Here is a 15,941-nt window from a genome sequence, read left to right as displayed (position 1 = left end):
TTTCCATACTTGGTGCTAAACTGATTGGGTACACCTTTAGCAATCCTGTGGTCAATGCAATTAAGTAGTAAGGAAATCACATCTATTGCAAAGATGAGTGATCTTATAATACCAAACATCTTACTGCATCAAGGTACTTCAATCTCTAATTTTCTGTAACTTCATATGTCAAACGAAGTTTAGGCAGCATTAGGCTTGATAATTGCACTACATGCTCTCAGGCGGCCTGCAGAACATTAGCACCTGCCGCTGGATGATGCAAACGATATACCACTGTCTCCTCTTGGTCCCTTATAAATAGAGGATGTGACATTGGATTACAGGGGACTGTTCAAACTAAGGGGACCTCCTCCTGTATTACTGTCCCAGGCTTACAGTATATAGCCATGGTGACATTGATTAAGTGTGGTTTGCATTACCACACTGGAACCTCATGGTGTATGTAGACGCACACGAGTCTTGGTTATTTTAATATAAGAACAAATAAAAGTTACATTTTAAAGTGATACACTTTTCCCTCTTCCCCCAAAACCCCCATTCATATATACTTTGGTGGTGCACATCGTGCGTGTTTGCTCTGTATAGTGTGAACACGCTTCTACCCATTTTCTGTCTTAGGATTTCACCTTAGTTATTTATAACTATTTACTGAGTTTATCTTCAAAACTTTGCAAATGGTCTATATGACAGATGACAAAGTTAAGTTTTCAATAAAACCTTACCTAAAAGAAGGCACCCTTCACATTTAAAAGAAGGTCGAAGAACAGATTTAAAGATCTATAAAACCTTTGTTGTATAAGTTGGAAGGTGAGCAGAAGCCTTTCACACATTTACTATGTTAACCCTTTCCCTTTAAGGAGTTTGTGAAAATTTTGCATCATTATTTACCAGACCAATTTTTACAAACTTGAAATGTATAAATCTCCTATCCTGTCAAAATATTATTTTTATAAAGCACAGACTACCATGTATAAAAATCTAATTTTATAGTTAATACATACAGCCACCTTCGTGCTACTTTGCAACAAACTGTGATAAAATGCACAAATTACATGAAAATCCAAAATTCCATTCAAATATATAGAAATCCAGAATACTTAAAAATAGAAATTGTACTTAAAAAAACTGTAAGATGTGAGGAGTTTATACTCCACTTGTGATAAGATAAAATAATCCTTTATGCAGGGTCGGATTACGGGGTTTATTTTCAATAAAGTAAATCTTGGTAGTAATATATACAGCCTCCCCCCATAGTAATGAATATTTACAGCTCCCCAGTAACACATATATGTACAGCAGTGCCACCCCCAGTTATATATATATATATATATATATATATGCAGCACCACCCCCAGTAACACATAAATATATACACAGCCACCCCCGTAACACAGATATACAGTCTCCCCCAAGTAACACATACATATACACAGCCTCCCCAACAATACATAGGTATATGCACAGTCTGCTCAGGAATACATAGATATATATACAGCCCCCCACCCCTGGGAATATATAGATATATACACAGCCACCTCCAGGAATACATAGATATATACACAGCCCCCCCCCCCCCAAGCCCAAGGAATAAATAGATATATACATAGCCAGGGCCGCATCTGCCATGAAGCGAAATGAAAATCTCCCCTCGGGTGGCAGAATGCGGACCTCTTTAAGAGCGGCATTTTGCCGAATCGCCCTCCAGATAAATCACACCTGTCTCTTTAAGAAACAGGTGCGGTTTACATGCGGAGCGACACAGCGCCTTTCTGGCTGCTGGCGTTGCACCGTCCAATGCAGTGACACAGGCAGCGGATGATGATGTCACGCCACCTGTGTCACTCAACGGAGACTCGCCTGCCAGAAAAGCCACGTGAATACGGGAGCCGCGCGCCGTGGGAGCACCCTGCCGCGAGGTAAGTATCAGTTTTATTGTTTTTATTGTAATTAAATGTGGGCATATATATATTAGGGGGGGGGGGTCTTCTATATATACTTATATGAGGCCAGATTCCCTTTTTTACTGGGTAGGCTGTGTACATTTATAAGGGGCCAGTTCCCATTTTTCCTGGGGGGGGCTCTATATATTTATATGAGGGGCCAAATTCTTATTACACTGGGGGGGGGGGGGCTGTATATATTTATATGGGGGGCCAGATTCTGTTTATTCTGGGGGGGCTGTATATATTTATGTGGGGGGCCAGATTCTGTTTATTCTAGGGGGGCTGTATATATTTATATTAGGGGCCGTATTCTGTTTATTCTGGGGGGACAGATTCTTATTTTCCTGGGGGGGGGGGTCTGTATATATTTATATGGGGCTGGATACTGTTTATACTGGGGGGGGGGGCTATAAAAATAAATTGTATATATATTCATTAGGGGGTGCTATATATTTACATTAATCAGGGTAGCACTCTATAAATACTCTTATATAACACAATAACAGGGTGGGATATATTAGTTATAGGATACAATATATTACTTTGCATCATGTAAACCAAATGTTAGGGGTCTGTATTAATAAATAAGGGGTGATATATATTGATTGGTGGCTGTGCATTCTATAATTCCAGTAGAATGAATATATATATATATATATATATATATATATATATATATATATATAATGAAGGGATGTTTTATAGGTGGGGAGAGCGCGGTCAGTCGTGTTGTGAGGGGTATATATTATTTAGGTGCACATTGTTGTTATCCAGGAGACTTTATACCGTAAGTGACTGTAGTATTTTTAGGGACACCGGGTGGAGATTTGCTGCACGGAGCTGAAGACATCTGGCCGTGAACTCAGCAGTGATACGTCATAGATTGGAGAACCCGGAATAAAGTCCTACTGATGAGATTGTCATCTATAAGGTACTAGATGCCACTAATGACTCCGGGGAACCTGTAGTCAGTCACACAGTGTCAGGGAGCTGCCTGTGGGGATGTCAATTGTTAGTAAAGTTTTCAGCATTTACTGAACAGGGAGCCGGGGGGCGGCAGGCGGGGGGTTGTAGCAGCATTTTAAAGGGGACCTACCACCACGAATCTAAAAGGGCTATCCTCACGTCCTATTGATCCACCTACCACCCGATCTACCTTTATAGATAGATTTGTGGTGGTAGGTTCTCTTTAATATTCGCCTCAGGCAGCAAATATGCTAGAATCGGCCCTGTACACAGCCACCTCCAGGAATACATAGAAATATACACAGCCCCCAGGAATACATAGAAATATTCACAATATTTACAGCCCCCCAGGAATACATAGTTATATAGACAGCTCTGATTTCTCACCCTCCTCTCAATCCATCCAAGCAGGAAGTAGCATCCCTACTGTTGTAGGGACAATATCAGCTGCAAGTCCCTGGCTGCTGCAGGTTTGTTAGGATTATTTCCAACCTGCAGCTCTGGTGGGGGCACCCCCAGTCTCCAAAGTGATTGAGGTCTCCCTATAATCTGGCCCTGCCTTTATGAGTCCCACAGTGGGGAAATTCACAGCATTACAGCAGCAGAAAGAGTACAATACACACAATGGCAGAACAATAATAGAGATAAATGAAGAAAAAGAGTGATAATAAAAGACAAAAAAAGGCACTTAATGATCGCCAGTTTGTTATTTAGTCAGTGGATGGGACCTGCAAGGGCTGGTTAGGTGGTGGAAGACCGATAAGTAGGGAGTTACAGTAGTCTAGTTGAGAGTGAATCAGAACGACAATTAGCATTTTAGAGGTTTCAATTGTAAGAAATGGGTGGATTTTAGAAATGTTTCTGAGATGCATGCGGCAAGAGCAAGCGAGATTGAATATATGGTGCAATGGAGAGAGTCCAGCACAACCCCAAGACAGCGACCTGCTGCCTTGATTTTATGGTGACCCCACAGACCAATATGGAGAGATCAGGGTTGGGTTGGTTAGAGATGATACTGGAAAACTATTTTGCTTATGGTTTTTTCAATGGAGGCAGTAAAGAGGGAAAAGAGAAGAGGACGCAGGCTCAGAGGAACCCCAACAGTGAAAGGAAAAAGGAGAAGCGAGAGATCCAGAAAAGGAGACATTGAGAGTGCAGTCAGAGTGATAGGAAGAAAACCAAGAGAGTACAGTATCCTTCAGGCCTGTGGAGCAGAGCATACTGAGGAGATGCTGGTTACGCAAGGTATCAAAATCTACCAAAAGATCCAGAAGAATTAGGAGAGAATATACACTTTTAGATTTAGCAGTGAGGAGATCATTGGAGACTTTAGAAAAAGCAGTTTCAGTGGAATGCATACAGATTGTAGGGGTTCTAGGAGGGAGTTAGCTGAGAGATAACATGTAAATTGAGAATAGTCCAAGAGTTTGGAGATAAAAGGAAGATTAGAGACTTGTCGGTAGTTAACAGTCCAGGGATGATTTCTTTAGTAATGGGGTAACAACATGCTTGAAAGAAGAGGGAACAGCAACAGACGAAAGAGAGAAGTTGAAGATTTTGGTAAAGTGATAAGACTGCAGGGGAGAGGGACTGTACAAGATGTGAGGGGATGGGGTCACTGTTGCAGGTAGTGGGGCGAGCAGAGTAGAGGAGCCTGGACACTTCTCTGTGACTGTCTCAAAAGAATAGAGTGAACAGGGTGAGGTACCAGAAGGAAAGGGAACAATGCAGTTAGTCGATTGGGAAATTATTTCCTGTTGGATACAATCAATTTTGTCTTTAAGGTAAGCGGCCAGTTCTTCAGCCAGAGGAGTAAGGAGTAAAATGTATCTAAGAACCTTTTTTGGGATTATTAGAGAGAGAGGGTATTAGATTAGTGAAAGGACCTGTTTGGCAAGGTGAAGGGCAGAGTTGTGGGTTCTTAACATAAATTTGAAGTGGAGAAAGTTTGCAGATATGTGCTACTTTGTCCACAGACATTTGGCACTCCTGGAGCATTGCCGAAGAAAACGGGTTTGGGGCGTGTGCCAACGTTACTGACATCTGTTTTTAAAAGGTGGTGCTCATCCAGGGCACTTTTGAGAACATTATTCTAATGCTTGGTAGCCAGGTTAGGTCAGGAGAGAAAGTAGATGGGGAACAGTGATGACCACACGTGAGGTCCATTATGCATGTTGTATACAATGTTATCATTTCCAGTGCAATACTACTGGAAGTGGTCTCAGATCACTTGGGAATACATTTTACTTGTTGGCTCTCCCTTGAATGAAGAAAGCCTAAAAATCGGGCATTGTCAGACAATATATTTTCTTCTGCATTGTCTGAACTTTGAGAAATACTTTCTGTGTTAAAGGTAAGAACCACAACATTAAAAATAGGTAATGATTCACAAAACAATAAAGTAGTCAAATAAGGGAACACCCTTGTCAGGGGTTCACACACTGTTTATTTAAAAGCAAAACGTTGAGCTCACTTATTTACTATGAGCACAGCTTCATATGACATGAAGGCAAAACTGCAAACAAGATACATTATATGATGTACTCTAACATTATGTGCCAGACTTAGACTCTGTTTTAGCTCCTATAACTCTCGGTGGTGGTCAGTGTAAAATTCCAAAGTGTGGGCAGGGACTCTTTAAAGGGAACCTGTCACGAGGAGACCCATTTTTAGCACTCCCCCAGTCCCCACAGAGCATAATACATACACTGCCAAAGTGTTGTTGTATAAAAAATAGGTTTTACAGAAGAAAAGATATGTTATATGGTACCTTTCATTAGCATCTGCTGTGTGACTAAGCAGTTGCCTATTGGGAGGGGCTGGAAAGGAGCAGTTCCCCCCCACCCTTGGGATTCTGCTTCTCCATGTGACCTTTTCAAATATATGAAAACACCCATCACTGGGCTTAGCGACGCCCTCTGCTCCTCTACAGCCAATCCCGAGTGTGGGGAGTTATTCATATATTTGAAAAGGTCACAAGGGTGGGGGGAACTGCTCCTTTCCAGCACCTCCCAATAGGCAACTGCCTAGTCACACAGCAGATGCTAATGAAAGGTACAATATAACTTATCTTTTCTTCTGTAAAACCTATTTTTTATACAACAACACTTTGGCAGTGTATGTACTATGCTCTGTGGGGACTGGGGGAGTGCTAAAAATGGCTCTCCTGTTGACAGGCAGACACATTGGAGCACATTTATTAAGGGCCGTGCGCCAGTTTTCTGTCAGACTTTGTACGTTCTTTTAGGTGCAAACTGCTTGCACAGGTATTTAACCCCTCAACGCCGGGGCCCTTTTTCACTTTTTACTCCCCACCTTCAAGAAACCATAACTTTTTTATTTTTCCATATAAAGAGCTGTTTGAGAGCTTGTTATCTGTGTAACAAATTGCACATCATAGTGATGTTATTTAATATTCCATGCCATGCAATGGGAAGCGAGAAAGAAATTCCAAATGCTGTAAAAACCGCATTTGTGTGGTATTTTTGTGGGCATGAATTTTTTCGGCTTTCCCTGGGCGCCCCAAATAACATGTTTACGTTATTCTTTGGGTTGGTGCGATCAAGCGGATACAAAATGTATAGGTTTTCATACATTTACAAAAATTAAAACTTCCTATACAAAAATAAAAGATTCATTTTGCCATTTTCTGGCGCTAATAACTGTTTGGTGTTCAGAGCTGTGGGTGGTGTCATTTTTGCATATTTTGATGAGGTTTTCATTGCTACCATACCTTAAAAAATTACCTTAAAAAAAGTTATTATATTTTTATAGATCGGACATTTTAGGATGCGGCGATACCTAACATGTCTATGATTTTTACTGTTTATTTAAACTTATATGACTTCTAGCGAAAGGGGAGGCACATAGTTTGTATTGTCCTTAGTAAATGTGCCCCATTATGATGCTTCTACTGCTATGAGATGTTGTGTGCTGACAATGTGGTTAATTTATCAGGGTGCAGGTTTAGATACACTTTTATTTAACTTCTGAACGTTCACTAGTATCTGACAAATAGAAAGAAAGATGAGACAGATCAGAGACGAGGGATGATGAGATGCATTTAACACACAATTACATTCTCAGCTTAGCCACAACATAAACTGTCAGATCTTTGGTGCCTCCCTCCCCCTCCCCTGGATAAAGACCTTATCTGTCTGTAGCTACTTTCCTAACTCTCCTCACGCTGTTGCCAGCAGGAAGTCTGTATGTGTCTGTTTGTGTGAGCTTGTCTTGAATGTAAGAGTGGGGTCTGGAATGCAGAGAGGAGCTCAGTGCAGCATCAGACAGGAGAACAACATGTCTTCCTAACCCTAAAGTCAGAAGATTAACGGGCGGATCCTGGGAAAACCAAGATTGTGTACACCAGGACTGATAGAGACAGGTTGGAATTATATCTATGAAATGCTGTTTTTTTGTTAACAACAGTAAATTTGAGAATGTGTTATTTTGTTAGCCTGGATACATTTAAGAATCTTGTATTCATGGGAATATCCCTTTAAGATCCCAGCAGCAAAGCACAGCAGCTGGAGGAGATTCCCTCAGTTCCCCATGTCCATTTACAACATCTACATTTTCTGACTGTGTGCTATATGTTTGTGGCAGGAAGTCAGCGACCCTAAAGCCCTCACCATAGTATATTTATGGTGCGGTCTTTAGGCAGCTGCTTGAGCGATCATACAGCCAAATGTCAGAAACCCCCTTGTAAAAAAAATTAATAGATTAAAAAACACTATACCGTATATACTCGAGTATAAGCTGGCATGATTATAAGCCGAGGCACCTAATTTTAACACAAAAAGTGGGAAAACCTATTGAATCGAGTATAATCCTAAGGTGGGAAATGCATTGGTCACAGTTTCATCCAGTATATAGCCAGCCAGCACATGCCCCCCAGTATATAGCCAGCAGCCCCCTAGTATATAGCCATTGCCTGCCCCCTTGTATATAGCCTGCCCCTAACCACTAGTATATAGCCAGCTCCTGTCCCCTAATATATAGCCAGAAGCCCATGTCCCCAGTTAATAGCCAGCAGCCACCTAGTATGTGGCTAGCTGCCTTCCCTCTAGTATATATACAGTAGACCCCTAGTATATAGCTAGCAGCTCGCTAGTATATAGCCAGCAGCCTACTTGTATAGTGCCTGCCCCTTGTATATATCCACAGCCTGCGCACAGTATGTAGCCAGTGCCTGTCCCCTTGTATATAGCAGCCCCCTGCCCAGCCTATGAAAATTCCACAAAAACTCTGTACTCACCATTCTGATGCCCCCTGCAGGTCCTCTTCTGTCTTCTGAAGCTATGGTTCCATTCTCGGGTGCCCCGCGTGCTGCTGTCACATGTACCATGATGTCAACCGCTTGCTGAGATTACAGTGTGTGCTGATGGCGCAAGTGGGCATCGCAAAGTGGATAGTACAGAGGTTTTTTTTTTTTTCATAGACCTGAGTATAAGCCAAGTTAGGGTTTTTCAGAACATTTTTTGTGCTGTAAAACTAGGCTTATACTTGATTATGTACACTACTCCAAAAATATGTCTTCCCTCTAGTCACTTAAGTCACCCTATACAACATCCAACTACACTAAGGCCCCTTTCACACCTTCGCCGGAATGCCCATCTGCCGCAATTCATAAAGATCGTTCGTCCGATTTCCTGCATGTGTCACTTCCCCAATCAGGTCCGCCCAAGTTCACCTTCTTCCTCCCGATGCATGTAAGTTCATGACTTGCGGCACAAATTGAATTGTTAAATCGCACACGTAGTCCCAATCCATCGGATCGTCCATTGGGGCGCCCCCCCCCCCCCGATTTGTGTCACATGAAAGCCGGCGCGACTGCAACACAAAACGACCACATGCAACACAATCTCCGGCGCGATGCTAGAAAAATCGGGAAACCCGATGGAAATGCAGCCACGGGATCCTTAGTAAATAAGCCCCAGTTGGTTTTTTCAGACTTGCATTTTTTTCACATGCACATGCGCGTGTTTAAATCTCAGCATGCTCTACTTTTGCAAGTCACACGCGTGAAAAACGCACCATACAAGTCTATGGTGATGCATCAAAAACGCATCGCACTCTAAGACACATGCATTTTTCACTTACCAATTGCCCTAGGAAAGATAGACCACAGTACTGAGTCTTTTTCTGCATTGAAAACTGAGATACTGAAAAAACTGATTGAACTCTGATGAAAATTGTCAGATTTGCACTGACCAAACCCTGATCACACCCTGAACAGACTCTGACGTGATCTGCAACGCAAGTGTGAAAGTGGGCTAGTAGAGACATCATATATCAAAATTTGCATAATAAAATGCAAAACACTAATTCAATGGGGCTCATTTACTAAGGGTCGGCGGACCGCATTTCAGTCGGGTTGCCCGACAATTTTCGTGTTGCGCCACATTTAACAGGGGCTTTTGGCCCATGCTATCGGATGTTGACACATCAGCGCCGTCTTTCGCACGACACAAATCGGGGGGGCGGGCCGTCGGACGATCCGACGGATTCGGACAATGCCCGGGATTTAACATCGCAAATTGTGTCGCAGGACATGCAATCACATACACCGGGAAGAAGAAGGTGAAGTCCGGCGGACCTCTGCGGGGAAGCGACAGATGCAGGATCTTGGGCGCATGATGTTGGTGAATTGCGCCGGACTTTATCTTCGTCGGCCCGCCCGGATCGGGGATCGCGACAGGACCGGGTAAGTAAATTTGCCCCAATGTCTACTTTAGGGTAACACTGTATTACAATCACAACCACAATCTTTGTTCCAATCGTTGCTACTTGGGACGTCATGGGGGAGCGGAGATCAGTTGCCATGACAGCCCCGGGTCTTCGTCAGACTGCATCTGCAGTTTTGTTACAATGAGCCATTGGTTTATTGTAATGAATACAGTGTAAAAATGCCATATACTTCAATACAGTAGTATTGCAGTATATGGTTAAAGTACCCTACAGAGTCTAAAAATATTTGAAAAAAGTTTAAAAATAATAAAAAATTTAAAAAGTCACAAACATATTAGGTATCGTCTCAAAATTCCTGATCAAAATAGGTCCGAAACGCTTCTGTTACACCATTTTACATCACATAAAAATGTAATAAAAAGTGATCAAAGGTCAGACAGTCCTCAAAATGGTGGCAATGAAAACGTCAGCTCATCTCACAAAAAACGACCCTGTAAAGTCCGTGCCAAAACGTCACACTATCTTGGCAGTTGGCAGAATAGATGGCGTTAATTTGTGTGTGAACTGTGGCTTAGTATTTGTGTTTGGATTAACTGAGCCACACCCTGCTCCTTGCATTTCTGCCCTGCCCAGAAAGGGTTACTAGCCTGATGGTCAGTTTCCCCAGGGTGCTGCTGGAGGCGGGTCTGGGAACTTCCTTATATACCTGCCTATTCCCATCAGACCTGGCTGGTTATTTTAAGTCTTACCTGGGTTCGAATCCCACCCAGGTCAACATCTGCAAAGAGTTTGTATGTTCTCTCCGTGTTTGCGTGGGTTTCCTCCGGGTACTCGGGTTTCCTCCCACACTCCAAAACATACTGTTAGGCTGTTTAGATTGTGAGCCCCATTGGGGACAGGGCCCGATTTGACATGCTTTGTGCAGCGCTGCGGAATCTGTGTGCGCTATATAAATAAAGAATTATTATTATTATTATTATTACCTGTGTATCTAGTGCTCTTGATATCTTGTTTGGTATTCTGTGTTTTGTATCCTACTCTGTACCTTTGCAGCCATCTTGGTTTTGACCTGGTTTGTTTGTCTCCTCTTGTCTGCCTGTATATAACCCGCTTGATCTTGACCTGACCTGTAAATAACCCGCTTGATCTTGACCTGAACTGTATATAACCCGCTTGATCTTGACCTGATCTGTGTATATTCCGCCTGTCTTCCTGTATCTTTTGTTTGTCCCTCAGTATCGTTTACCTCCTAGTGTTATCCCGCTTTCCCTGTCTCAGACCTGTGTAAGTATTCTGTACACCAGTGTGAACACTGGTCTATTCCTGTATTTTCAGTTACCTGTCCGCTCCACCATCCAGCAGCTGCCAGACGAAGTAGGTTTTCCTGTCATCTTGTAGGGTCGCTCAGGGACCGTCAGTTAGGTTCCTGGTAGTGGGTTCGCCCTTATCAGGGCGGTTTATCTGCTTTTTTTTCATACACATTTGTTTAATTTTTGAAAATCTATTAAAACACAATAAAACCTATATACATTTGGTATCACCTTGAGTGTACCAAACTGAAGAATGAAGCAGAGGTGTTATTTTCTCCAAATAACAGCACACTTAGAACACATTAAAATTTATTTAAATTCACATAAAAATGTTACATATAAAATTATATCCCTGATGTAACATATTGCTTATCCCTAATGTTTTTGGAAGAAAGCAGCCATGTTTTTCAACCTACAGATAATCATTTAAACATGACTTTTTCCACACTGAAAAGTGGGGTGAGATACTTACTCACCAAAACTTTGGATTCTTATTGGAAGTGGAAGCTGTGCATTATCTTTTCTATAACATTTGGTGTCCTGGACTTCACTTCAACCATAGTGCCATTTCATATTGGGATGTCGTTTATAGAGCTGTCCGCATGGATCAATCTACCTGTGGATATAGAAATGGCATCTACATTTAAGTGAGGCCTCGCTGAACAGATGGTTGCAGGTTGGATCTTCACCATACGACATTTGTCAGTTGAGCCCTTGTTCGACCCATTCTCAATGGAAGGATCCTTGGTGTTTGTCTCTCTAAGTGGACTGTCATTAGTTGAGCAGTTGCTAAGACCATGCGCTGTTTAGGGTTTGTGTTCTGGACTGCTGGGAGTTGTGGTACCTCTGCATGGTGTCTGCCATTGGGCTTTGTCGTTCTGCACCATGAGGGGTTAATTCCCAGAAGTTATCCAGCTCCTATCAGGTTCTGGAGGTGGGGTTCTGGCTGCATAAATTGCAGCTTCACTAGTCACCTGTGCCAGTGTTTAATATCCCTTCATCGCTTGCTCTCTGCTTATAGGTTTGACTTGCTCTTTGTTCTATATTGTTGTGATATCGGCTAGTTTTTGAGGTTGACCCTTTTGCTTCCTGATTTTTCTCTTGACGTACCCTGTCTTTTTGACTCCGGCTAGTTTACTACTCTTTTGTGTTTTATGTTTGTCGGTCTGTTCGTGTTGTTCCAGCTAGTGTATTCCGAGTCTTCTAGTAGTTGCCCCACGGTTTAGCATGGGGGGCTATAGGAAGGGACAGAGGTTGGGGTGAGTTCAGGGCACACCTTCCCCTGTCTTCAGTGTTACCCAACCCTAAAAGTCGTTCTTAGAGAAACCATAAGCCTATCAAATTCCTCCATGAGAAGTTATCTTGATGTCATGACTACGCAGGAATGGGTCTTTTTGTAACACTCCCTCAGAGTGTTGAATCTGGGCCAGTATGCTTTATGTATTTTCCTACCTCAACTAACAGTACCTGGAATTAATTTCCATCATAACCCCTCTAATAATCTCCTTGTTGGCTAATCATAATGTAAAGGTAATAATAATAATAATAATAATAATCTTTATTTATATAGCGCCATCAAATTACGTAGCGCTTTACAAATCATATCGACTTTGTTCATGTCATTCCACCTTAAGTACGATATTCCTTAATCGCTTTCGTTGATAAGAATGTAACTCCATTAGGAAAGTATTATTCCGCCACATTTTAGGGGATTCTGATGTAGGTGACAGCTTTAATGCAAGGGATATGGGCACGTGGTGAGACCACTTTGCCATACTTTTGCTAGAAGCTTGAACCTTAAATAGCATTTGTCAATCCACTAAAAACAAATCAATCCTTGAAAACAACCTTTGTCTTGAGGAGTAAAAGGAATATTCCCTGGAGGAGTCATTTAAGCATCGAAAGGTGTCAAATGGGCCTGCTGCATGTAACCATGGGGCTAAATTACAGCAGGCATCTCTTCTCTCACTGGCAGTATCTACCTCCCTATCTGGTATCTGGTCCCCATTTAGGATTAGTTCTCCTTTCCAGATATTCTCCACCTTTTTCATAAGTTTGTTAAGGAACCTTCTTTGTGAGCTGTTAGTGGAGTAAACCGAGACCAGGGTCAGTGGCACGTTGTTTATCTAGCAAATCAAAATTAAGACCTCCCCTTCTCATCTGCCTAGCTCTCCATCAGCGTGAATGAAACAGACTGTCTAATGGCTATTAGTGTGCTTTTTTGACAGTTCCATTGGACAAGTAGATGTGTGGATCTTGATTGTCTCCTGTATCATTATGATGTCCGCTTGGGACTTGACAGTGGCGTTCCACATAACATTCCTTTTAAAGGGTGAATTCAGCCCATTCACATTGTTGGACCAAATAGTTACTGACATGTTAAACAAAGAACTGTCTTTGACCGTGGTGTGACGAGGTAAACCTTATAGCGGTATTCAGCAACTCTATTTAGCTTTGAAGAGTTTACTCCATCTACACAAATAACACTGTTTGGCTAAACACAGAAAAATAAACAGAATCAACCAAAATTATAACGTTTCGAACAGTCACAATAACTTGTCAGGTCTTGTCACCTGTCACCTGATAAATATGGTGTACAGTTCACCTGTATAATCCTGGACCTCACTGCCTAGATATGTACAGGCTTAATTCTTCTGTTACTCTTCTGTGGGAGGTAGATATTTGGTGGAACACCGATAAATTCAATGGGCAAAGGAGAGAATCAAGGGTGGGCTCTCTTCTGGGCTTCAGATAACATGGGTCAATCCATCTTTTTGGACAAGGAGCATGTTGGGGCATCCCCACTTACACACAATGCCTGCATTTTGTAATGCTGAAGTCAATTGAGCAAATTGTTGGCAAGCTTGTAGGTTAGCTTGGGAAAGGTCTGCGAAGGTTGTATGGAGCTGGGAGTGTCTGTGCTTTCCTGGCAGCGAGCATTAAGGCCTCTTTGGAAAAAGTGGATCCTGATGATGGAATCTCTAGACTCCATCCCTCCATTATTTCTACCTAAGTTATGGTGTTCTTCTTCAAATTCCTATGAACGGCATAAAGTTCCGTTATTGTGCTACTAATACAATGGTGCACATATTACACCCATCTAAAAATGACCTTTGTCATCTCATTACATTTAGTTTTATGGATAAATATTGTGAATTAGATTACTCACCGGTAATTCTATTTCCGTTAGTCCACCATGACGGGCCAACCTGGAGGATGCCCCTTGACCTCTGCAGGGACAGGAAGAAGAGAGGTTAAATGCTCCCCCCCCCGCCAGTGATTACAAAATAACCATGCTGAGGAAGATACAATCAGATTTATTAGTATGTTTGCTCCACATACAAAGATTCATCTGAAAGCAAAAATACATAAATAAAGAATTTCCAACTGGGAGGGAAAATATATAGGCCGTCATGGTGGACTAACGGAAATAGAATTACCGGTGAGTAATCTAATTCACAATTTCCCAACCTGGAGATTTACAAAATTAGTAAGCTTTTAGGGAGGGATTACTGCCTGTAACACCTTGCGCCCAAATGACAAATCTTTTGATAAGTGCAAGTCCAGTCTATAATGCTTAGAGAACGTAGTGGATGAAGACCAGGTTGCAGCCCTGCAAATCTGATCCAGTGACGCTCCTCTTCTTTCCGCCCAGGATGTGGACATAGCCCTGGTCGAGTGAGCTCGGATTCCTGATGGTATCGGTATTTTCTGTAGGTCGTAGCATGAAGCAATCGCCAGTCTCAGCCATCTTGCGATAGTCGCCTTCGACGCCTTCCTCCCCTTGTTTTTCCCCTGAAATTGGATGAAAAGGTTAGAGTCAATACGCCAGGCCTCAGTGATCTGTAAGTATTTTAGGACAGAACGTCTTACATCCAAAGAATTCCATTCTTGTTCTCTTGCTGAAGGAGGGCAGGATAATCTCCTGATTCCTGTGGAAGTCAGAAACCACCTTGGGAACAAAATTTGGATCCAACATCAGTACAATTCTATCATCTAGAATTTTCATGTAGGGTTCCCTAATCGATATAGCCTGAAGTTCACCTAACCTTCTAGCAGAAGTGATGGCTATCAGGAAAACCGTCTTAAGTGTTAAGTTCTTTATACTGGAGGAGTCAATAGGTTCGAATGGTTCCTTCATTAAGGCATTCAAGACTAGAGTTAAGTCCCATGCTGACGATTTTTTAACAGTCTGGGGCTTTAACCTAGAAGTTGCTTTAATAAACCTCTTGACCCACCTGTGTTCGATGAGGGGCTGGTCGAAGAAAGCACTAAGCGCCGACACCTGGACCTTCAGGGTGCTGGTAGACAACCCCAGCTCCAAACCCCTTTGAAGAAACTCGAGCACCTGCAAGATATTAAGATTAGCCTGGGAAGGTGGACTGTCCTTACAGAAGGAACAGAACCTCTTCCATATTTTATGGTAGATGGCAAAAGTGACTGGTTTCCTACTTGCCTTCAGGGTCTTGATGACTTCAGACGAGAGTCCCTGAGAACTTAGGTAGCTGGATTCAGGATCCAGGCAGACAACTGCAATCCTCCCGGATTCGGATGATGGAATGGACCCTGATGTAGTAGGTCCCCGGACAGTGGAAGAATGACTGGATCCTGTGGCGACATTCTTCTCAAGAGTGGATACCAGCTTTTCTTCGGCCAGTTTGGGCAGATGAAAATGGTTCTGGTGCTTTCCTGGAATATCTTTCTCAGGACCCTGGCGATCAGGGGAATCGGGGGGAAGGCGTAGGCTAGTGGAATGTCCCAGGAGTGAGAGAAGGCGTCCAGCTGTTCCCTGTTCTCCCTTTTTTCCAGAGAAAAATAACGAGGGCATTTGGTATTCTCCCTTGTTGCGAACAAGTCCACTAGAGGATAGCCCTACAAAGATGTTAGCTCCTGGAAGATCTCCTCCTTGGGACTCCACTCGTTTGGGAGGATTTTCCTTCTGCTTAGAAAGTCTGCCCTTGAGTTCTCCGTGCCCTTTAGATGGGTGGCAGATATTGACAGGGTGTGTTGTTCTGCCCACAAAAATATTTTC

The sequence above is a fragment of the Engystomops pustulosus genome, chromosome 2 (genome assembly GCF_040894005.1).
Source record: "Engystomops pustulosus chromosome 2, aEngPut4.maternal, whole genome shotgun sequence".
Taxonomy (NCBI): Eukaryota; Metazoa; Chordata; class Amphibia; order Anura; family Leptodactylidae; genus Engystomops; species Engystomops pustulosus.
Note: the sequence above shows the minus strand (reverse complement) of the source record.